The following is a 26,863-nucleotide window of genomic DNA, read 5'->3' on the forward strand; positions in this document are numbered from 1 at the left end:
AATATTTTGTTCTTCAAAATTAATAAGATTTCAATAATTTGTTTTTTGAATTTCACACAAAGCTACTTGAAGGCTATTTGTGCTAGTCGTCCCTAATTTAGCAGTGTAAGACTAGATGGAAGGCAGCTGGTCATCACCACCCACCGCCAACTTTTGGGCTACTCTTTTACCAACGAATAGTGGGATTGACCATAACATTTTTACGCTTTCAAGGCTGGGAGACGAGCATGTTTGGTGCGATCGGGATTCGAACCAGCGACCCTCGGATTACGAGTCGAACGCATTAACATACTTGGCCAAAATTTCAATAGATCTTTTGTCCTAAAAACGGTAATATGTTCATTACGCTATCACAGTTTTGTTGTGCTGTTGCAATAAAGTTAATACCCTGAATCAAATAGGCCTAAGATTTATAACAAATATTATGTAAATTGCAAATCCTACTTTCCCCTCAGTTCCAGCATGGCCAGATGGTTAAGGCACTCGAAAGTCGCGGGTTCAAATCCCCATTATAATGTGACGGTCAATCCCACTATTCGTTGGTGAAAGAGAAACCCAAAAGATGGCGGTAGGTGGTAATGAATAGCTGCCTTCCCTTTCGGTTTACATTGCTAAATTAGGAATGTGATGGCTCGTGTAGCTTTACGCGAGATTCAAAAACAAACAAACCTATCTCTTAATTTGACGTTAAGATACATTTGCTTCTAGATTTTTAAGTTATTCATTTCTCAGTTAAACAACCAAAAACTGTGAAGAATAGCATGCAAAACTAACGTATAATTCAATTACAAGGTAGTACATGGATGAAATCCTTTGTTAAATGTAATTTTTGTTACTGTGACACTTCGGTTTTTGAAACGTAGATTTATATTTTTATAAATCTTCAATTTCATAAATATCTTGTTACGTATTTCTCTTCGTCTTTGAAGTGTGTTCTTGGATATTAAAGGAGGTCCACAGTGCAGATTAACAGTATGGGGTTCATTATAATGGGGCTTTATTTATATACGTATAAGTCTTTGGGCCCTTTTTATTGTGGCTGACATTTTAATAAATATTTCTGAAAAGATGTCTACAAATTTGTGTCATTCGCTTATTTTAGATCTTTCCGCAAGCCTATACAATGCGCATGCACATTATATACTGTACAGTATAAATCTGAGCATCACTTGCTGTCAGCGGCAGTTCAATTTTTTCATGTTAAGGACGGGTGTATATTTTTACAGAGATCCTTTTATCATGCGTGAGAAAAGAATGTATGATGATACCGAGCTAAAGAAACCTAACTCGCACTAGACAAAGGAATAAATGAATCATCTGTAAGACTGTTCAATGAAAGAACCAGTAAAAACAGTATTGAATGGCTACCAACTGTTATGCCTCTAAAACAATCGTAAAAAAAAAGGAGTTATCTAATGGTGAATACGGAACGTCTGCTATCAATACGATTAGAAGATTGCAATCAGAAGCGAATTCCTTTAAGTCAAATGGAAATTCAAACGAAAGCTACGAGCCTTTTAAACGCCTTAAAAGAGAACGATGGAGAATGGGGAACTAATGAAATATTTTTGGCAAGCCGTGATTGGTTCTTTTGTTTTAAACAAACACTCTGGTTTTCATAATGTTCGTATTGCAGACGAAAGTTCAAGTGCAGACAAAGATGTTGCTGAAAATTTTCAAATGAATTTATAGAAATTATTAAAAAGTTCGGTACAAAGATAACCAAATATGAACCGGATTTATTTTTGGAAAAATATGCCTTCTAGAACTTTCCTATCAGAAAAAAAAAACACAAAAAACTCGGCCACGTTACAAGCGTTAAAAGATCGTTTGACACTTGTTAGGCGGAAATGGATCTGGCGATTTTAAATTGAAACCTGTGCTTTTGAATCGTGCGGAAACCCCCCGAACACTAATCAGCTGTGCAAAGAAGACTCTCCCAGTTGTTTGGCGATCAAATAAAAAAGAATGGGTCACAAAACCTTTGTTTGAAGACTGGTTAAAAAAGTTACTTTTGTTCTGCAGTTGAACATTACTGCAAAGGAAAACAACTTTGGACTTTAAAGCCATCCAACGGGACTTTGTGACTTTTATGGAAATGTCAAAATTCATCTTCTTCAACCCAATACAACATCTCTACTGCAATTAATGAATCACGGTGTCATTGTGACGTTTAAAGCTTATTATTTGAAGCAAACTTTTTCTTAAGCAATAAAGGTTACAACTACAGAAGCTGCACTATCTTCGACTAAATTCTGGAAGAATTACATCATCAGAAGTGCTATCGAAAATATCAACGAAGCGAGAGTAACATGAGATCAATATGGAAGCACGTTCTGCCTGATTGTGCAAGCTTTAAAAATTTTACACTGGCTGGTTGAGGCTGAAAAAAAATGTATAGAGCAAATACGTTGTAGAGAAAAGTTAATTGCCATTTGACAGCAGTAGAAAGAACTTCGGTCTACTGGATTTAATGAATGGGCTGCACAAGGCACATATATGGCAAACTTATTTTCTTCTAAAATCTTTTGCTGCATATCCTTATAACGCCCAGACATGTTAGCAGCATTGTCATAAGACTGACCCCTATATTTTGTAAAATTAAGTTTGCAAAGTTCACGTAAGTACTGCAATACCTGGTTTGCCATTTCATCAGTCATATGGTTTTTTAGTTCCAGAAAGGTTAAAAAACATTCAATAGACTGCCCATTTTTTAAGTATCGAGTACAAATCTTAACTGATCTATATGTGATAGATCTGGCGTCGAGTCAACTGACAAGCTAAAATAACCAGATGAATTTACTTCGACATGTATGAAGGATTTCCTTTTCCAGAATTTCCGTATTTATAAATGTGCCCTTCTAAAAATGGATCAAACTGACTTGTGAGCTCAAGTAGCCCTAAAAATTCCCATTCTGCAGTGAACTAAATTTCATCTGTTCAGTGAAAAGCCAGGCTACGTTCAGCTAACGTACAAGTAACAGCTATTGCGTGCTCCAAGACATGTTCACAGTAATCGCACTCTTCTTTTAATTTGTTTTTCCAACTCTTGTTGCAAGCCTAAACCTTGTCTGTAAGTTACGTATGTTAACATAGAGTTTCGGTGAGTAGTGCTTCTTTCATGATGATCAATTACAATAATATTTCGCCAGTCACTGAACCCTTCTCTTTCAACAAAAGACGAGGAAAATTTAGGGACAAAGAGTCGATAGTGAATACAATAACCACTCTCTCTTGTATTACTCACCATTGGCTTTTACCCCAAAGAAAAGTTTTTGCAAACAGTATCTCATTGGTTTGCTACTATTGAAAATGCAGCAATATTTAACATATGACCCATTGTGGTGTAAACAGTCAGTGAGTCCACAAGTAATCCAATAAGCCACATCAGCAGCAGAGAAATCGAGCCACAACCCTGGATCTTTTGCTTTAGTTTCTTCATCTTTTCTAGAATGAAGCATATTACCATAGTTCAACAATTTTCATTTTCAGAAATTATTTCAACTTCAAACTGTCTTGTAGAGCAACTTGCATCAACATTAACATCAGAGATATCTGGAGAATTTACAGGCAAAGTAAGATCAGTTGTGAAAGTTGTTCCAGTTGAGCAAGCCTATGACACCTCAACATCATCATGATGTTCTGACCTTCAAGTGGACAAAGTGTTACTTGTATGTGAGAAGCTTGGTTCAACTTTAATCGTGTTAGAGTCAGATACAGTACAAGTGACTTTCATGGCAGAGATGGGTTTTGATTTGGAAGATCTTGTTGTGTAAGTTCAGTGAACAAATTAGTCTGCTATCTAGTCTTGGCCACTAAATCCAAAGCCTTTTGTTGGTTCTTTTTTGCCAGTTTTTTCTTTTGTGCACCACTTAAATGAACATGTTTCATCTTGCAGTCTGAAAAATACAGAAAAAAACACAAAATAATACGGATCATATATAGTTATAATGATAAGAAAAACACTGAAATTTATAAAGAAAAACATTCGTAAGACAGTCAAACATACTAAACTCTAGGTCTACATTTAGACAAAGACTGTCAGAAAGTTATCCTTAGGTCCAGGTCCATCAGCACATAAACATGAATTCATAAATACTTTTATTTACTTGCTGTATTCTGATATGTTGAAAACCATTCATAACTGGCCTCAATCCATTTTAGAAAAATTAATTTTCAGTCATTGCAAAAGTTTCATTAAGGTTGTTGTTATGGTAGCTGATTGCAAGAAGCAATGTCAAAGGCTAGAGTACCTTAATCCTAATATCTGAAGAATGAGTTGTAACCTCAACTTTTCTTTTGAGCTCAAATTTGACCTGGGACTATTAGATGAGCCAACAAACCATACATCAACAAAATAGGCATATGTCTGAAACTTTACTTACATGCCTGGATGCGAAGGCAAATTCAAAACGACAGCCTTACACTGGGAATAGTCCACTTCATTATTCCAGGCTACAGTAGCGTTTCCAGTGTACTTACACTAAACTAGTTACAGTATTTACGCCTAACGTTATTGTCACTCGGTTCTCAGAAAACATTAACGTTAGGCCTAATGCTAATAAATGGTGGCCTTAAGTCCCTACCCATCCCTATGTTATGTAAATTTGAATTACGCATGTATTATATATTCGTTTCTTTTTTTCAGAGAAATATGGCCGATGTAAGCCCATTTATACTTGAAAATGTCTCACAGAACATGGCGTCGCATATCATATGCAGCGAGAATGAGGGACAGAACACAGATACACTGGATACATAAGATATATGGATGGGTGGGACTTATGGGCCACATTGCAACTGAGGCCACTAACGTTAAGCCCAGTACTTACTACTAACCTTGCTCACATGAACTTGTTCAGTTTATGCACTATTTTCAATCCTAAAAAGATTTTCTTGATTTTTTAGAAATTTACATTATCTTCGTATGACCACGGTGCCACAGTACTTTACAACTACTAGTAGTATGGTATAAACATTGCAATGTTAAGAACCTTGTTATCGAACATGCCGAAGTCTTACGTAATTTGACCTAAAAGGTCGAATTATCGCCTTTAGACTGCTCCGATCATTCAATTGTTTTCCCAGCTTTTCAGAAATGTAATACAACACATAGTGATCTGAATTTATAGTCACAAAATAGTTGAATTACACCTGAAAGTTTGTCTTAGTTGTATTTGTGTTTCTGTCTCGGATTGTTCGTTCGTCTCATAAAAAAATATCACCAGAAGGCACCCTTGTACTTATCTCCTTAGTAAATCTCAGCTTCAGATCTGCTTATATCATTACATAATTACAAGGGTATACATACATGCCCAAATGCTCTTATAGGTTACATGGAATATATGAACGGTGGTATTGCTACAGTAGCATTCCTTTCTAAAATTATTCTTGGTATGATAAATTACAAAACATGTACTGACAAATAAAGGTTTTTTAACAGCAAGCAATTTGAAGCCAAAAAACATATGGCTCAGAAAACTTCAGTGAAAAACACACTTATAAAAATATTACAAAACACACAAATAAAGCAATACTAACGCAAATAAAACTAAAACAAACAAGACAATAACCCAAATATAAGACACGAAAACAAAGCCGAAAAAAACATTAAACTAGCCACGTCTCTGTACACATGTTACCATTTCGTTTGACTTATATTTCTGTGGTATTATTCTCTTTTGTTTCTGTAGATGTAACTGAATAAAGCAGTAAAAGATATAACAAAAACCTTCCATTGGTGCCCTAATCATGTGCGTATTTTGCTTAATGGTTAATTCAGGGCTGCTTTAGTTGGTTGTTAAACCTTTATAGTATGTGATTTTACGTATGAATGATGATAATAGTAATCTTTAGAGGAAGTTAAACTTGCAAGTTTGTTGCGGGGACTCAGTTCATTTTTGCAGAAAATTTCCTTTATACTTTGTTTTGAACTTTTAATTTGAAGTTCTTCTGTGATATATTTGATTTTTTGGTCTGGTTGTTGTTTTGTATTAAGCACAAAGCTACACAATGGGCTATCTGTGCTCTGCCCATCACGGGTATCGAAACCCAGTTTTTAGCGTTGTAATTCCGCAGACATACCGCTGAGCCACTGGGGGCTTTTTGGTCTGGAGGTATACTTTTATTTTTAGGAAGGTTGGTGTCAATTTTTCTAATCTGCAAGTTTTGTAAACGTTAAATTTCGCATCGTATTTTTGAATTTCATCATATTTTTTTTTGTAATGAAATAAACTTCTATTTTCTATTTCGCCATAACAGAATCAGATTCTTTCGATAAGGCTTACGTTGGTTAGTGGTAACTGTAGGCTTAAGCTGGCTTTTTTTTTTTTTTTTTTTTAGACACGTCAAACGGAAGTTAAGCTGTAATTTTGATTCTAAAAGATTAGATATAAATATATGCTCAGTACTCTCTTTGGCGAAATAAATTATTTTCGTTATCTTTTACAATACTCACAATAATATATGAATTATTAGGCCTATATTAATCGTAAGGCCTTCCACGACGATTAACTTCCCTTTTTACTTTTCTTTGGCCTACTTCTGTTTCGTAACATCTCGTCTGCTAATTTTTGTCTGTTTCTCTACTTTTACCATTCCAATCACACTATTTATTTATCTTTAGCGCAGAAAGTCTAGTTGCTTTGCGCCATGAAACAGCAAACCAAACTATTTATCTTTATTACACCTAATCGTCTGTTTTCTGTATTCTACACATCAAAAAATTTCACGCGACACTCAACAATCTTTGCACCAATGAGTTGCAAACAATGCGTACGACCCCTATCGAGTTTCGTAATTAAATTTGTCATAATGTTTACTGCTAAATTAGGGACGGCTAGCACAGATAGCCCTCGAGTAGCTTTGTGCGAAATTCCAAAACAAATAAACAAACAATACTTTAAATTAATTGATTGTGACTCTCATGTTACAAATAAAGCTAAACAATCATTAAGTATTTATTCTTAAAATAAATTGTATAATTTATTTGATAAACATGTAATCTTATGTAATTATATACATATATGACTTATCCTACGTTACGTGCCCCGGCATTGTCAGGTGGTTAGGGCACTCGACTCGTAATCTGATAGTCATGGGTGCAAATCCATGTTAAACTAAACATGTTCGCTCTTTCATTCATAGGGCGTTATTATGGTAAATCCCATTACTCGTTTGAAAGAGTACCCCAGGAGTTGCTTTTTCTCTTGACTTACTCTACCAAATTAGGGACAGTTAGCGTAGATCGTATTCATATAGCTTTGTGCAAAATTCAAAACAAAGAAACAAACCTACTTAACGTAATTACAACTTCATAAATAGAGTATCATATTATCCAGTGTTTGTTATGTTATTAGAGGCAATATTACCCACTTTCATTCACATCATTCTTGGGTTTGTATGCAACTACTTGAGCATCTGCATGATATAAGGTTCTACTCATATATCATTGGGAAAGTATTTGACATATTATTTGTTACTGGAGCCCTTATCTTCACTTCTAGTGTTTTTAACTGAGATGTCCCATGTCATTATTACTTCATCAACTAACACAACACTAACATCCTCTGACTCTGAGGTTTCTGTTTATTTATCTGTTCCTCCTCAATTTTTGGTTTTGTTTTGAATTTCGCACAAAGCTGTTCGAGGGCTATCTGTGCTAGCCTTCCCTAATTTAGCAGTGTAAGACTAGAGGGAAGGTAGCTAGTCATCACCACCTACCGCCAACTCTTGGGCTACTCTTTTACCAACGAAAAGTGGAATTGACCGTCACACTATAACGCCCCCACGGCTGAAATGGCGAGCATGTTTGGCGCGATGGGGATGCAAACCCGCGACCCTCAGATTACGAGTGGCACGCCTTAACACGCTTAGCTCTGCCGGGCCGTTCCTCGTCAAAAGGTATTCAATCTCATTTGAGTTATCGGTTTTTATTTTGTAACAGAGTTACTATTGTACATTTAGTGTTGTACCTTCGCTTTTTTCAGTGTAATTTTATTTTTTCTTTTGACGTTTACTCTGGGCTGTGTAATTCACAAGTCCTGCCTGTTCTCGAAATTAATAGAAGATTCTCGATCGTAAGAATCAACAAAATACTAGGTGTGAATGTAATGCTAGCGATTGACAATACTTTTGCCAAGTGACCTTCGGTGTATAATCTGGTTTCGCATGATTTATATAAAAGCAGCGCACCAAGAGTGAAGAAGACTATTGTTGTTGGACATCTACAGTCAATGTGCTTCAGGCCTAGGAAACTATAATTGTGATTAATGCCTAGTAAGCAAAAAAAACTATAGAATTTAACCACCAACATTTAAAGATTTCGAACATTACATATTGTTCAACTCAGCAACATTTTAGCTTCAGACACAAGAAGCTTGGACTCATCAGTTAACCAATCCATCTACAGGTCTAAAGAAGTAGGGTAAAATAAAATACATAACGAACAAAAGAGAATCCAAAAGCCTTGCGTTAAGAATTACAAGTGGCAATTTTTTCATGCAAGAAACCATAGTTACAAAGAGATTCATGCTACTGGCAAGACAGAGAGAATACAGTTTTACATCTTTAAGAACACGGTTTTATATGGTGTTTTAAATCCAGTTTGTACCTAATGTTTTTCAAAAGAATATCTTATCTTAATCAATTAAAAATTAATAAGTGGATAAAATTGTCAATGTAGATGAAGTCATATGAGTAACAAATATAAACACGCGCAGTTCAGTGTTTTACTTCTTGTGATTGGTACATTTTCAGTCACGCAGATTGAAATATTTGTGAAAAACAAACAATTTTATTACATATTTTATTAATTTTTTTTTCAACAGAAAAGTGAAAGATTTAAGCTTCAAAATGTTTGATGTAAGCGTAATAAGAGGAGGCATTGCCACTCGCGTGGCAAAACCTTGTAATTTGTACTGCAGCTGTAATATTTCGTGTGAAGTGGTTTTCATAATTAAAGCACAGGTGTGTCGTGTGTATACAATACACTTGTTCTGGAAGTGGTTGGGCCAGCAGTCTCTAAGTTTCTGGCTATTAGTGTTTCGTTCACTTTTCCATCATACTTTATAAAACTGTACATAAAATAAAATTACAGCTTTTGAAAACTAACTTCCCTTTTAATCTATTTTGTGGTTATTTAAAACAGTTTTTTGTCGAAAGATATCAAATTTTAATTTATTTATTTGCTTGTATTTTTCTGAAATCACAAACATGGCTCTAATTTATTTCAGAAACCTTCATTAAGACTCATTTCTTACCAAAAGAGTGTATTTACTGTACATTGCCAGATATCAATACACAATCGATGTTCAAATGTTATTTTCCCGGTGGCTAAGCGGAAAGTCTGGGGGCTTATAACTTTCAAAATCGGATTTTGATACTTGTGGTAGGCAGAACGCAGATAGCCTGTTGTGTTGTTTTGTACTTACCAACCAACCAAACAAAGAAGAGTTATTTTATTTTTCATAATCTATAATTAATGCTTATTTATAATTAAAAATATATGTAAATATAACGTTATACAAAATCTAACCACTATGTAGTGCTGAGGTTTTTTGTAGACCGAAGTTCATTGAATAATACCGAAAAATAATGATTTTCAATAGGAAATTTACAGCTTTCGGTTATCACAATTTAGATAACTTGAGTGTAAATGGTGAGTTTAAATGTTTTATTTTCTGGTTGCCAAACTTTCTTGGTCGTTTAGAATGTTCTTTTTTTTTTTTGCAAAAGACAAAATGTAATATGCCGAGTGATGTAGCCAACTCAACAATGTAATTCAGGACCAGGTTATTCATACTCTTAGAAAGATAATCTATATTTTTGCTATACTTTGTTAGCTTAAGTATGATGCATGCAGAAATAAACATACCCCCGACCATTAAAGCATAAGCATCAGCATAAAGATACGTTTGTAATCAAATGGACAGTTGATCCGAAATAGAATCATAAAGGGACCAACAAAACAAAAACGAAGTTAGATGTTAGAATAGAACTTTTTAGAAGTTAGTTTTCCCAATACCATATTCTTCTATGTTGTATGGTGTTACTCTCACTCTCAGTACCATAGTGAACCATGTAATACTAACAATAAAGCTGAGTTAGAAGCTACATTATCGACAAAAGTTTTATTGTTGCATTAGAAACATATTAAATCTTCTGGAATTAGACTGCAGTCTGAAGCACTAAACATAATACATAACGTTTTGGAACAGTATGGGATCTCTTGGTCCATCCTGGCTCTTACATCCTCTAATTTAAACAATAAATGTTAATGAATAAATTTTTAGAAGTCTTAAAGCCAACACTTATTCATATACTTATCAAGCTTTCTGTTAAACTTGTTTAAATTTTCTGCTTCATAACATCCAAAGAAAACCCACTTCAAAGGCCAACTATCTTGTAAGAAAAATAAAGTTATCTTAGCTGAAGGTGATTTCTACTCTGCCAGTGTCCATTAAGTAACTAGAAACCAGGACTGGAAAGGCCAACTTCAGTTCACTGATGGTGGTTTTTGTACTTATCTGTTAGACTTCCTGGTGAGTTATGATTATTACAGTCATGCTACAGAACGTCCTTTACAACTTTGAATTACTGTAGTTTTGACGTTATAGACTAGATGTAAACATTGGTCTTATGCTATTTATGTTTTTTTTTAAACTTTGTTTTGTTTGACCTTGATTTCCTTTAATAAATTTTAATAAATTTACTTTTACCTTTTTACCAGATGTTTGGCACAGATAACCTAGTTGCTTTGTGCCAAAAGTTAAGGATACCAAGACTGAACACAATACTCCAAATATGACACAACAAATGAACCATACAATGAAATTATAACTGCTTTAGACTCGCATTGAAAATCTCTCCATATATGACCTGAAATTTATTTGTCCCACCACCAGCAATAATGCTTGGATAGCTTCTGAGACTGATCAGCTATTACATCAAGATCCCTTTCTTTCATGACACTGTTTAAATTATTCCCATCCAAATTATTATTCAAATTATGATAACCAACCAGCACTATTTAAGATTTATTATAATTAAATCCCATCTGCCATTTATTTGCCCAATTCACTGAATGATATAAATCCTTCTGTAAATCAGTAGCATCTTCTTCACAGGTAGTAACACTCTATGTCTTAATGTAATCTGCACATTTAAGTACTTTATTGACCATTCTTTCATCTGTGTCATGGATCCAAATCAAAAAGAGCAAAGGTTCTAAGACTTGAACCCTGACATACCTCACTTGTGACATTAATCTAGTTTGGTTGTTCTGTATTTGTGACAATCCTTTCTTCCTGATCCACTCTTACTCTCATCAACACAAATAGTAACCTTTTGAAAAAATGTCAACAGATTTCTAAGGCAAGGTTTTCCATCAGTAAAACCATGTTAGTTATCCAATAAAATTCTTAGCTTGGTTAAATAAGTTTTTGGAGTTTTTTTTTTTAATCAGACTCTCCAAAACGTGTTCCACAACTGATGTAAGACTAATGGGTCTGTAAGTATTGGGACAATTTTCATCACCCTTAATTTCCAATTTATTATGCTTCTCATTAATTTTATTTCGAATACTCTTTGTGAGCCAACATTGTTTTTACTTGCTGCTTCCCTATTCTTTCTGTAAGGAAAATATTAACCTTGAATATTGAAAGTTTTTTCTTTGAAGATTTTCCACATTTGCTCAGTGTCTCAGCATAACTCAGCTGCCCAGTTAACAGATAATTCTTGTTGTTTCCCTTTAAAATTTGAAATGAAAACAATGTTATTTCTTATTTCAATATGCAGGAAAAACACCAAACCTAATACAGCAGTGATCACTTGTACCTATGTGTTCCCCAGCTTTCTACCTATATTTTCAAAGTTACAACAAATCTAACAGAGCAGTTTCTAGATTATTTGACCAATTGGTAAAACAGCCATTATGAACAGTTGACAAAAATCTTTCTCTCTCACAGGTTAACTGCAGCATTTCCTGTTGTGTATGCTTGAAATTAAAATCACTCATAATTATGGCTTCACTAACAGCTGAAACCTTAATCTCATTGTAACTGTTTGAGTTTTGTCAATATTCTTTGGTTGTTTGTAACAAATTTCCATTAAATGTCATTTCCTTTTATATCCACTTATAGAAACTTCACTGGATATAATCTCATTGCTGTTATCTTTGATATCTTTAACTAAAACAGGATGTAACTTACATTGTACATGTAAATCCACTTCTCTCTTTTGTACTCTAATTATCAAAAGCCTTTAACACTATATTTGAAGGAAATTCTTTGTCACACATCATCTTTGTTTAACCATATTTCAGTTATTCCCATTATATCAAAATCTTTCATTCCTACTAATGCTCTAATGTTATCTATTTTATATCTTTTACTTCTGTTATTATGACAGTAAGAAATAAGTCTACCCTTATAATTACTTCTATACTAATTTCTCAACTAAACTTTTCTCTGCCTCTTATTTATTTTTCATTAGTTTATCGTGGACCTCACCACTATCTAGTCATGTTGTGTATGTCACGAGTAACAATAAATATGAACTGAATGAATTTTAGTATTTAGGTGAGATTTTCCAGTTTTTGAGACAGAGTAACCAAAGAGGAAATAAACATGTGGCTTCAATCAACACTTTAACTCCACTGCATACTTGTGTAGATTTTTACATTCAACTCATTGTCAGAAACTACATACGTCAAAGTTTTAGGATTCTTCTACAGTAAATGTCTGTGATTTGTTAGTGATAAATTTGAAAATAACATGCAGCAAGCAGTCCACTTATTTTAAAATTAGATATTTAAAACAAGTTAAATGTACCTACAAGAATTCTCTGGACTATGATGACGACAGTTGTATTTTAAATGTGACAGTTCTCTTCATGTTAAAAGTCCACTTAGGCCGATTAAATTATTTTAGAATCTATTTCACAAGCTGAACTAACTTAGAATACCGTGTTACAAGTTATTCTCCATATTTTTATCAAACTGTTAAATTCATTTTTAAATATCAGCCAGTTTCAAAATGAGTATTGTGATAGATTTTTTTAATGGTACAGTATGATAATAAAATGAATTAAATATGTTAAAATAATTCACCAAGAAAGTTCAAAGAATACAGGTATTTCATTCAAAGTTAAATACTTATTTTAGTGTTGGCTTGCTATATACTTTGTATTGTACCTCAGTGTTATTACTATGTCCTACTTGAGTTAGAACAATGAAGTTTTATTAAATCTGTAGCAGATTAGGTTAGAAAAACTACTTTCTTTACCAAGAAATGTTTAAGATACATCTGTAATACAGACCCATAATGAAGCAACAGTACCATTACATAGTAAATTTAGAAATTTATCTAAAACCCATATTGAGTTACATTGTCCTTTATGAGCAGAAATATATCAAACAGCTTTTCAATTTTCAACAAGAAACATATTGAAACATGTTTAAATTCATAAAGAATAATCAGGTTTGTTATTCTTTTGAGAACAAAAAATATAAGAGAGTGTTATTTAGGAAATATGACTGGTTAATTGGTGTTTAATAATTTTAGCATAAACAGACCCACAAAACATTTGCAATAAAATTAATATATTTATTGTAACAATACTTCTTTAAATACTAGAGTAATACAAAAAAACTATTATCACATACACCAAAATTCTAAGTCCACTTGTCTTAGGCCCGACATTTGTTAATCATTTATTTTGCATACATCCTTTCTGCTATAAAGAAATAAATTACCACTGTAATTTATGTATATTTTTTGGTTTAATTTAGTTAGGGCTGAACTTTACCATACTCAAAACAATAAATAAACTTACCATGTTATTGTATAACTTATTAATGTTAGACCTTTTTAAAACTTTGATAAGCTTTTAATATGTGTTACTTCAAAATGTTAACTGAAGTATATTTACACCTGCCTTTTGTTTATATCTTTTAAAATGAAGTGCACATAAAGTTTCAGAACAGTATTATTATAAGATATAATTTAATGTTACTTAATACATTTTGTTAGAATATTTGTTTTATGTGGAAAGAAATGCAAGTTACACATCTGTGTAATGTGGTTAACTGTATTTCTATTTGTTGTATTAAGATGTGTCTTAAGTTAAGTTATTAATTCAAATTCTGTTAAACATTTATGAAACAAAAAGTAACTTCTGAATTACAAGGTGACAAGTGCCTGAAGGATCAAACTACTTCATGAGAAAGATAATCAATACATCTTGCTCTGATCCACCAAATACTTATGAAGTGGTGTACAACTTTGGTCTTCATACACAAGAAGGAATAGTGATGTATAAAGGACTGTTCAGAGTGATGCAACTTAAACTGATTATCAAGTAAAAACGAGGAAGTTATCTTTCTATTCAAGTCACCAGTTGGTCCTCGATAGTCTTCACTTGAAATATTGTGTGAGCTTTGTCTGAGTCATGACACTGATTTGTTGTAAATTGTTCACACCACAGCTACTAAAATTACTCCAGGGATGGAAAGGTTATAGTAAGATCTCTTTATAAAAGATCAACAGACAAGGTTTTCAGTATGTTTAAGTGGGTGATACTAATGAATCAGGGAGATAATCCTGTCAGTGTACTATGTAGTGCTGGCTTGTGACTCTTCACCATATTTTATGCACAATATCTTAAGGAAGATCCAGAGGCATGCTCCCCAAGAAATATTTAAAATCAGAAACACCATTCTCTCTATTTTCTGGTCTATTTTAAAATAAGGGTATAAAAATTATTAAATTTGCAATGAACATGTGATTTAGTAAGGTGTAAAACATCTTTTCATGAATGTTATTACTCTTCTTCCTTCAGTAATATGAAGATGACTTTGAAGTAGGTAAAACTTTTTGGTAAATATGGTGAAAAGACTGATCACAATAGGCCAGGTGGTTAAGGCACTTGACTCGTAAGCGGAGGGTAGCAGGCTTGAATCTCGATCACACCCAATATGCTCGTTATTTCAGCCATAGGAACTTCATAAAGTAGCGCTTAATTGCACTATTAGTTGGTAAAAGAGCCGTCCAATAGTTGACGGTGAGTGATGTTGACTAGCTACCTTCACATTTGCCTTACACTACTAAATTAGGGACGGCTAACGCAGATAGCCCTTGTGTAGCTTTGCATGAAATTCAAAATAACACTGAACACAATATTCCAAATGTTTGCTCTTAAGTTATATAATATACCTGCCAGGCAAGTTGTTTAAAGAATTTTCATAACAATAATTGTGATTATCTAACAAGTATTATTGTCAAACAATAATATTTTGCAATAAAAATCGCGTAATCTTTAGCCCTTGGTGAGCTCAGCAGATAGCTCAATGTGACTTTGCTATAAGAAAACACACACACAAATACGTAATCTTAATATTTTTTCCATCTCATTTTAAATTTGTATATTTTGAATTAAAATCAAAGCTGTTTCCAAATTGAATTGTGGTTCTGTGGCATTACCACAAATTTTTCACCTTCTAGTTTCTGTACTTTGTCAGCTTTAGGCATTTAATCGGAAACTTCTACAATACATTATTTGTCTGACATCTTTGTTGCTTCTAAGCATTGTAAAATCACATGCTTACATTAAAAATATCAACAATGAATTAGTTTCTTAGCAACACAGAAATTAGGAAACTTTTATAACCTTTGTTACATAAAACATTTAAATTTTAAAGCAAATAGATATAAAGTTATAGTGGAGATGAAATTATATTTACAAACATTTATTTTTATCACACTCGGTGCTTTAATAACCACAATGCCCGCACAAACAAGAGTTAAACATGAAGGTATTGAACTCAACGCCTTGAACAGCTTATTGTATTAAGTAGCTAATATCTATTACTGAGTATATCTTTCACTTTTGGACGACTAATTTAGGGATGGCTCGTGCAGCCACTCCCATGTAGCTTTGTGCAAAATTCAAAGAAAGAAATCTTTAATTTTGATCTAGGAAGATATCTTTATCTGTAGGATCAACGTGTCAATGAGAAAACAAAATTTGAGAATAAATACAGCACTTCGTATTGTTCTCTCTCTTGGGTTTTGGGTATCATATGTACTCTGGAGGGTCAGGTGCTCTTTGACCTCTCCGCTGTTCTTTATTTATATGATCATGCAGTGTTGGTTGGTGTTAGTTCCTGCTTTAGAGTCAGAGTGGGCTGAATTTACTCTGACCCTTTTAAGATCAATGTCCATGTACTGGTATACATATACAGATATTATTTTGCCTTCTCAGTAAGAAGTCTAGTTTGATGGTGGCCCTTTTTTAAATATATATTATTATTTTATCTTGTTTTTTCATTCATTTTTTTTGTGTTTAAAATATGTGTTGATCGGGTAGAAGTGTTTAGGACTACCTTCATCATGTACAAGGTACCTCTCTAGTTCACTTAATAATTCATTTTTCATCCAATCTTTATCAAAATACTTTTTTGTACGATGTAAGAGTCTATTTGGTATGGTTGGTATGTTTAAATATTTGTGTATGAATTTGAATGTTGCTTCTCTGGGAACTCTATATGCTGTTGTCGGGAGTGTGTTTTGAATTGTTGGCAACTTCATTTTGATTGTTTTGTCACTTACTATGCTGGAGCTGCATAGTCATTTACTGGTCTGATGCATGTTTTGTATATTTTTCGTATATTGTCTGTTGATGCTGCACTATTCTTGCAAATAAGGCTCCAAGCATAGTTGGTTCTTTGCCAGACTTTAATTTCGTTTACATGGTTAGTTTTGTGTCATAGGCTAGACTTAGAAATTTTGCCAATGTGGTAGGCAGAAGTAGTGTTCCATTCACATATACTTCAGGCTGAAGTATTTTTTTGTATCTTGTCAACTACATAAAGACGACAAGTTGTGTTTTTGCTGTATTTGTTTTTATTTTGTATTTTCAACAATAATCGTTTATTCTGTTTAGTTGTTGTTGTATGTTTATGGCTGCTGTTGTTGGTGCTGTGGCACTTTTCGATACTGCCACATCATCAGCAAACTATGAGGAGAATCCATGCTTAGGATCCTTCAATGGCAAATTGTTTACATACATGATGAAGAGTATAGGGCTGACCACCCCTCCCTGAGGTACACCAGCTTCTGGAGAAAAGTACTCAGAAAAGGTTCCCTCTACATTTACTCCACATTTTCTATTTTTCAAAAAGGTAGATAACCAGCGAATAATTCCACGAGGTAGTCACATTTCCTTCACATGTAACCGTAGACCATTGTGCCATACAGTATCAAATGCTTTCTCAATGTCAAGAAAGCAGGAGACAGTCCATTGGTTTTGTTAAAGCTGTCGACTATCCCTTAGTGAGTCTGACTAAGTGGTCAGTTGTTGTCTAAATTTTCTGAATACGTTTTGTTCTTCTGGTAACTTTCATGTTATCTCCAAGGATGTGGAGAGTCTGTTACTGACTATTCTCTCAAGAATTTTGCCTACACAGCTGATCAGGCTGATTGGTCGGTAGCCATTAGGTTTATCTGCTGGCTTTCATACCTTATGGAATATTAGTATATTAACATGCATCCAAAAAATTGGTATGTGTTCTGAGGATAGTGATAAGTTAAAAAGTGCTTTTTGGTGATCAAACAATTTCGGAGTGCCCTTTTTTGGGAAGATGGCTTGTATCTCATCTTCACCCGGAGATTTGTTTCTGTGTTTTTTATTGCTTCAAGAAGTTCATGTATGAATATTTCTTTCATTAGGATCAGGTCTTCATAGTTTATGATGTGTCTTGTATTTTCCTCAGATACACTTGTTAAGAAATATTGGTTCAAATTGTTCTTTGTTGTTTAGTATATAATTTGTGACTTTGTTGTAAAAATAACCATTTATATCCAGATCTGTATGCATTTTAAATGTATTCTGTGGTTGGTTCACTTAATTTTGTTTGTTTTAAATTTCGCACAAAGCAACACGTGGACCTGCTGCGCCAGCCGTCTTTAATTTAGCAGCGTAATTGGGGTACGCTTTTACCAATGAATGTGGGATTGACCGTCACATTATAACAAACCTTGTCTTGTATTTGCCTCAGATACACTTGTTAAGAAATATTGGTTCAAATTGTTCTTTGTTGTTTAGAATATAATTTGTGACTTTGTTGTAAAAATAAGCATTTATATCCAGATCTGTATGCATTTTAAATGTATTCTGTGGTTGGTTCACTTAATTTTGTTTGTTTTAAATTTCACACAAAGCAACACGTGGACCTGCTGCGCCAGCCGTCTTTAATTTAGCAGTGTAAGACCAGAGGAATGGCAGCTAGTCATCACCATCCACCACCAACTCTTGTGGTACGCTTTTACCAATGAATGTGGGATTGACCGTCACATTATAACAAACCCGCTGACTAAAAGGTCGAGCGTGTTTGGTGTGATGAGGAATCAAACTCGTGATCCTCAGATTAAGAGTCGAGTGCCTTAAACACCTGGCTATGCTGGGCTATTTACGAAAAAAAGAATACTGAACAAAATTTGTGTATATATTATAATGTACATCAATTAATTGATAAGGAAGTAACTGAAAACAGAAAAGAAAACCTCTAGAAAATTGTTAAACCTTCTCAAGTGTGAAAACATTTAAAACTTTGCTAAACTAGTTTAAACACCTGGCCATGCCGGGATCTGTTTACTCTCTCTTCTGTAATAGATAATAAACTCAAGATTTCGTAAATAATTTTAATATTTTTGGAATATCTTCTTTCAAACATTTCCAGTCACTTTATGTTTTTCTCTTATTGTGAAAATGTGTTGTTCTTATAGCAAAGCAACAACAGGAAATCCTCTATGTCTACCAATGGGAAATCAAACGCTCGATTTTAGGATTGTAAATCCAAACTTATCATTAATTATGAATGTATTTTGAGTTGAAACCTGTTGTGATTTACAATACCACATATATATTTTAGGCTCATAACAAATTATTAACTACTTTTCTTCAGGAAAGCTCATAAATCAAAAATCCTGTTAGATATAAACAAAGTTTAACAAATCTTGTTGATAGTTTATCTTGCTCTGCACCTATTTAATAAAAAGTATTTTATCGACTTCTAGAAGTTTGGTATAATAATATTAATGCCATATCAGTTCAAAACAACCCACCCTCGTTGTACAGCGATATGTCGGTAGACTTCAAGTGTTAGAAATCGAGTCTCGATATTTGTAATCCATGGTGGACAGAGCACAAATAGCTCATTGTTTAGTTTTATGTTTATTTTGTAGGGTTGTATCGCTTCTCTGTCTTCATGAGTCATTAACTTTTGAAGTGGAGTTGTGCTTATCCTATTTACTAGTACAAATACTTAGCACACATATGATGTAAAATTTGAACACTTAATTTATTATTTATAATTTATCAACATGTACTGGTCCCCTAGCAGAACTGGTATCAACAAAAACAAAAGTATGAGAAGAGCAATTCTGTCCCAAAATAAACAACTTGGAAGCATGAAAAGTAGTGGAAAACTAAAACTCCTGAAATGGTGTGGAGTATGACAGACTAAAATAAAAAGTGTTGAAAAAAAAGAAAAACAGAGTCCAAATGTTTTCTCATTGATTACATTCTCACTTAGAAACATTGCTTTACTGAAAAGAAGAAGAAATCACTGGCAAAACCCATGAATCTAATTTCCTGAAAATTAAAGTCTGCATATAACGTTGAACTAAATTCCTGGGAAATCTTACCAGAAGCATGTTCAACTATAATGGAAATTTCTATCGTCAATACACTGATCATATATTACTGCAGCAGTAATTTGGTTTATCAACATATTAGATACCCAGAGCTCTCATGATTGTGAACAAATGTTCTTAATGTAAGGCTCAGGGAAAAGAGCAAAAATATCAAAGACAGGAATTTTGTTTCTTTTGTTGTTGTGGTTTTATTTCTGAAAATATTCTTGACTATTTGAAAGCTGCAGGAATATTCTTCTATGACATCATATGTTTATTCTGGTTTATCAAGTGCAGTATGTAATACTTAACTGATTGAAATCCAAATTATTTATTAGATAAAAATTCATCTTGACCAAAAAATATAGAGTTTAAACTTTTTATATTTTAAAAGAAAGATATAAACCCTTAACACAATTAGATTTATCTTCATTAATTTTCTACAAGGTACAACTGAAGATTGCCATTTAAACACTATTAATATGGTAGAATACATCATGATGTATTTCAGTTTCTATATAATACATAATGTATAAAAACCATAATAATTCTGAAAAGTATTTTAACTTTTTCTTGAATAACTCAGTTTGAAAGATTCAACTTATGTTATTATTTGCTATTTCTAAGAAATAAAATCTTAAAAACCTTTATGACCTACTTAGACAGCCAAATCATTAACATATCCAAAGATAATCTGTATTAATAACACTTATGTAGTAATTCTTAAAAGTCTTCAGTTAACTATAAAATCCTATGTTTTTTAGTACTATGAAACCTCACATTGACATATTCTCCTGCTCATTTTACACCACTTCAAAACAGGCAAATGCAATAATGGGAAAAAAGAAAAAAATCAAAATTTTTGTATTTATATGTTTACAAAAACATAACATATCAACATGTAGGGGGAGGTTAAGTGATTAACAATATATCATGTATTTCGTGATGACAAGAAACCAACTTGAAGTAAAAATGTATTTTAGAACAACTGTTGCAAACTCCTTCTTTGTTAATCTGGAGATGGCCTAAGAAGGTCAAAACATTGTTTTCAGTTTTATTTTAGTATAACCAGTTGTCCTGAGATACATATCACATACTTGTTATGTTACTGGAAAGTCACACAACAATGGGAATATAAAATTCAAGAATTTCTTGCTCACACTCTCTCTTGAATTACATAGAAATAACTTAGGAGAAAGCTAGTCTAATCTAGCACTTGTGTTAGGTAAAATTAAAATAATAAACCTTTTTACTCCATACACAAATTATACTGCAAAACAATTTTTTGCTTCCTGAAAAGGTTTTGCTGATTGTGGCACGTATCTGGTGGGTATGCACAAATATAGTTTTGGTTTTGCTTCATCAGTAGAAACTTTGAGAAATAGACAGTTAACTGTTTACTGGCAATAACTTATTTAATTGCATTTATGTTTGTAATATGGTATTAAGTTCAACATAATTAAAAGTGTTTTGCTCCTCATTTTTGTTTGTATTCAATGTCCAGTGCATCATGTTGCAGTGTCCAACAGTTGTCAGCAAGCATTGACAAATTCCACTTGCCCTGATATTGTTTTCCCATTGTAGCAAAACTGAAAATTTCAATGAAACTGTATGTAATGGGCAAATGTGGATGTGATTTTCATGATCAGCAGCCAAAAATCTATAAGGAACACCCAACAGTGTTCAAGAAGCAAAAACTATGTTGTGCAGTGTTGTCTAACATTAACTTCATTCTCCACAAGCAAGGAAAGGTGACAGAAAAAACCTATTTCATAATATAAATAGTAGTATTTTACCTTTCTGTGTTGTTACAGATTTGAATATCAAGTTCAGGTCCACAAATTCCTTCCTACTTGTCGATCTACCTGAGGTAATGTGAGTAGAGTGTGATTACTCTTCTACTACCAACAATTTGTTTGAACCTTTGTATCAATAACTTCAATAAACATGGCTTACTATTTCATTGATTAAGTAAACAAATCATGCATCACAAAGATAGAGTTTTAAAATATTCAAAACATATTATCTAATATACATTCATTAAAAATAAAAAAGTGACAGCTGTTAAGATAAAAACTACACTTTATGAATTTGACTTTAATGTGGTACTTATCAGATTACTACATGGAAGTATGATTTTACAAAGCCTTTCATACTGTTTTTCTTCCTACTTTCCTACAGACAATGTTGATGATAATTATGAAATTACAAAGTGTTAAAGACATGTTAAAAGGCCATCACAAAATTTTGCAGTTTCAAACACTAATGAAAGTTAAGGCAGCCTTGGATACCTGGTTGGACTGTAATATTTTGAATGCTAATGTACTGTCTTCTCATGAAGTTTATAAGAACTGACCACACCTTTTCAGCATGATATTAAAGAAGTAAAATGAGATAAATAACACCCAGAATTTGCCTTCATCAGACCCAACTTAAATACATCTGATCTATTTCGGATGTGTGTGTTGGTGTGCATCACCACTGAATATACCCCAAATCAGTCATTTTCTGACCTCATCAAAGTATTTGGTTATTTCAAAAAACAGATTTCATACACTAGCCAAATGATACTATAAAAAAACAGAAACAAGAAACAGTCTCACCTTTACCTTACACACCATCTCATGTGCACCAGACAAAACAATATCACCAAACAAGAAGCATCACAATGTAATTTGAAAAACAATTAGTCAACATGACTGTAATCCATCATTACTACACAACCTGTGTGAGGAAATTAGTCACTCACACAATCAGCAGAACTTCACAAGTAGCATGGAAATTTCTAAGGCAGACATAAAGAAGACAGCTTTCTGTGCAAGATGTGAACTGCCTCTAAAAAGATTAATTTTTGATTACTGAATATTGAAAACAGCAATAATTGGACACACAAGTTGATTATTTTCATAAAATTAATTAATTACTTTGCATGAAACCAACTGATGTATCAATTCTCATTCTGATTAAGAAATTTTGAAATTTAACCATGAATTTTGCAACAAGTTATTTTATGGTCTGGCTTAAACCTAAGCAATGTAAATCTAATTCAGATAGTCAAAGTGAGAGAAAAATAGTGCCACCATCAATACAGATACCCATTTATTTTAGTTTCTGTTCAAATACATTAAAATTACAATTGGTTGACATAAATAAATCAACTTTTTTTAGACTGTTTGCAAATTTTTTAACACTGCTTCCACAAGCCAGACACCCAGGATTTGTGCTGAATGACTGTCCTTAATAAATAACATCCTTCTAGAATGAGCTAAAACTCACTTTTAGAGTTTTCAGGTTGAACAAAAATCTCCCACAAAGTTTTATGAAAAAAATATGCAGATTTAATAATGCTATTGAACGTTTTTGACTCCCATAGCACACAGTAGTAAACTTAGAAGATGTGTATGTTGTGTTATTGACTATTTGCTTTCATTCTTGCTTTTAGTTTTCAGAGAAGAAACAAAATCCATGACCTTCATATCAGTGGGACAGTTCTCATCTACCTATTTCAAAAGTTTGTTCTTCAATCTATCTTTCATTTTTTTAAACATCATTGACTAGCATATCAGTGCAAGTATAACTTTCTCTGGCAAAACTTGTTGCATATTATTGGCATATGAGAATAGTTTTGTATCATCAGATTTAATTGTATTTCCAGTCATGTTCATAAGATCATCTGGATCTCCTGGAAGTAACGTAGTACAAAGAATGCAAGCAATCAACTGTTCTTTTCAAGAGCACTGAAACTTGATGCTTTTCACTGAGCTTCTTGATTTGGAAAGTTTAATGTTGTTGAGGATACAATACCAAATTGAATCGGCATTGCTCCTGTGCCATGTTGAAATACCACAACAATGTCTTGCTTTTGCACTTCAATTCTTGGATAATCTGCATCATTCAATCAGTGTCACAAACTCCATGGGATCCTCAGAAGTACTGCTAGGCATTTCATCTTCATCACTCTCCAGTGGAATAGATGAATCAGTCCTTCCTTTTCTCTTTCTTCATACTTTTAAATTACCTTGCAGCTCTTTCACACCTGCTTTTTATGCAATTTTGACCTCTAAGTCTGAATCATTGCATCTACACTGTCACTTTGAACTTACAAGGCACTTTCTTCTTTTCCTGTATTAATGTTACTTTATCAATAGTGGATCAGTACACTTAATCACTGAATGTTGTAGCATGTTGATATCTGTTTTGTGGCCAGCTGTAAATCCAGTTTTAACAAACTGTGTAACAGTTGTTTGTGTTTTGGCTAATGAGATTTTGGTAAAGGCATTAGCCAATAAACAAAATATCCAGATTGTCAACAAAGTACAATTATCTACCCATGTATCTGAATTTGTTTTAATGAAAAACTATTTAATATCATAAAACATAGTTTTTCATAGTTTAAAACTTTCACATAAAAAGTCACTAAAGTAATTAAGTTAAATGGAAAAGTACTTGTCCTATTAAGTACTCTTGATGATTTACTAGTTACTTCACATGGACAAGTGACAGTGAGAATAAAACCATAATAATTTGTACGACTAACTCAACAACTGGAAAAGCCTTTTTTTTTTCTGATTACGATAGAGCCACAATTCAAAGTGATAGGACATGCACTTATTTCACCACTGCCTTTAAAGTTTAAAAATCGTAAATTTACAATTTATGTTGTCCCTACTTATGAGTTATATACTAGTAATTTCATTTTAAAATGTTGTCCAAATCTACTCACATTGAACATTTGTAATAATATTGCAGATACTACTTATAATTAGCATGAAAAATTATTATGTAGCTAACTAACTCATTTTTGTATTAACACTCACAGACTGGAATTAGGCTTAGCCGCCACAGAAAATTCAAGGTACAGTGTATTACTTCAAAGTAGAAATATTGCACTGGTTACAGTTTACATAATTCAGAATTTCAATGCCTATGTATACAACAATAAAATTGAAAATTGTTTTACTTTGACATATTTAATTCTTCTGATCAACTTTCTTTCCTAGTTCGTTTGTTTTTTTTTCATTGGAGACATCACTTCACTAAAATAAAATTATAAAATTGTCAATTTCGTGAGTAGTAAGCGATCTATGTGTGTTATCAAGCGACCTCTACAGTTTCGAACAAAGAGTAAAACCGAATCTGCAAGAAAGTTCTCGTCATATTAAGAAAATAAAAAAAGCATACGTATATTTATATTCTTATCATTGTTAGTAGAACAGAATATTTTGTAATATTAGTGGTACTATTAGGTTAAAAGGTGAGAAATAGGACTTGACTGATATCATAATAATTGTCTCCAGATCCTAAGATAAGTAATTAATATGATTTTAATCTGTAATTTTTGATATATTGTATTAGTTCTAGAACTAGCGCTCATACCCACGAAATGTGTAAAGCTAAAATTCTTTGTCGGATGCTTATCAAACTCAAAGCTGGTAGTAGAGGTAGTTGTAAGTTAATTATTGCAAATTCAAATTATAAATTAGAGTTCTTCTAAGTGTGTATGAGACTGGGATAAATGGCTCATTTATTATCTGAGTTCACAATATTTTGTGACACAATAACTTATAAGTTACTCAAAATTTCGAATAGAAAGACTTGCATTTTCAAAGCAGTATATTTTAATTTTAGATTATAACATAGTTTAGTAACAAACTTTTCAAATATTTGTTGGACATCAGTTTGTTTGTTTAGAATTAAGCACAAAGCTGTACAATGGGGTCTCTGTGCTCTGTTCACCATGGGCGTCGAAACCCAGATTTTAGTGGTGTGTGTCTGCAGACAGACCGTTGTGCCATTAGGGGCTTGGACATCAGAATGAGCACTTTTCTAACAACTAAATTGTATTTTATTAGGTGTCAGTTAAGTCCTCAAATGTTACCTGAGAGTATCAATAATAGACATAATACATTTAGCAGATTAAGTAAAAAATATTAATTCTTAAAGCTTTTGTCATTGATTGATAATGTAGTTTGTTTTGGAATTTTGCACAAAGCTACTCGAGGGCTATCTGTGCTAGCCGTCTCTAATTTAGCAGTGTAAGACTAGAGGGAAGGCAGCTAGTCATCACCACCCACCGCCAACTCTTGGGCTACTCTTTTACCAACGAATAGTGGGATTGACCGTCACATTATAGCGCCCTCACGGCTGGGAGGGCGAGCATGTTTGGCGCGACTCGGGCGCGAACCTGCGACCCTCAGATTACGAAGTGCACGCCTTAGGCCATGCCAGGCCCCAGATAATGTAGTACCAAAGAAACTGCTGTTGTGGCATATAACACAACTCATTAAGGGTATTCATTTGAAGCATTCTTGGAAATTTCATACACACACATTTATATTTTTGTGGGATCACTGGCCATTAATAGGAAGCCAAAGGGTCAAATATTACTGAAGATTAAAACATTTTTTAAATTGTTCAGTTACTTATTTTGCTTATGCTTGTGATTTTTTTTTTGGATAAAATACAAATAATTTTCACAATAGAATATTATTACCCAAATATCAAATATTTTCACATTTTATAGAAATGTAATGTAAAGACATTTTTACCATTTCAGTGTTAATTTGATAAAAAATACGTATATACTGAATATACTTTATATACAGTCATAAAGTATAGCAGTTTATAAAATAATTTTTAAAAATATTTTAAGTATAATATTTTTATCATTTGAGTTATCTATGATTATACAAGATGACACGTACACTCTCACATAATTTTGAAAGGTATTTTTTTAAACATTTAATTATTTTCCTATTGTAAATAATACGATATGATGATGGATTTTTAGTGAATCTTTGTGTGCATTGGAGCCTTTTTAACAATAAAATATTGTTTTCACTGCATAATACTCCTGTCTTACAGGTAAATATCAGTTATTCTCTTTGAAATGAAACATCTGTTTTCAATTGCCTAACTTTAAACTTCATACAACTTTTGATCCACTTACTTAATCAAATGAAATTCTGGTTCTTATTCCATAGCATCAACTATTATTTGTATCTTGATAAAATTATTGCAAATATTAACAACAAAGGCACCATATATAAATATGTTTGGAATCCCATTAGAAAATAATGGTGGTGTTAAGGTTTAAAATTATTTAAGTATGATTATTTACACACATTGAAAAACCTTCTCTAGTCTAATGTATTTGACTGAGGTGAAAAAAG

The 26,863-nt window shown here is 32.9% G+C and overlaps 1 protein-coding gene and 1 long non-coding RNA gene across 3 annotated transcripts in view; one reads left to right on the forward strand and one right to left on the reverse strand.

Moving 5' to 3' along the window:
- LOC143226262 (uncharacterized) lies at positions 1–24,781 on the reverse strand. 2 transcript variants are annotated; one of them, XR_013014469.1, is made up of 3 exons: positions 24,509–24,781; positions 21,488–21,556; positions 1–3,899 (listed from the first exon to the last, which is right to left on the reverse strand). It is a non-coding gene; the product is annotated as an uncharacterized LOC143226262 (long non-coding RNA). The 2 variants fall into 2 exon arrangements; XR_013014470.1 differs by lacking the exon at positions 1–3,899 and adding an exon at positions 10,128–10,254.
- Positions 1–26,863, forward strand: part of LOC143226255 (uncharacterized) — a 283,013-nt gene that overhangs the window by 170,465 nt on the left and 85,685 nt on the right. The window lies entirely within an intron of this gene.

Source organism: Tachypleus tridentatus, chromosome 9, assembly GCF_004210375.1.
Source record: "Tachypleus tridentatus isolate NWPU-2018 chromosome 9, ASM421037v1, whole genome shotgun sequence".
NCBI classification, from domain to species: domain Eukaryota; kingdom Metazoa; phylum Arthropoda; class Merostomata; order Xiphosura; family Limulidae; genus Tachypleus; species Tachypleus tridentatus.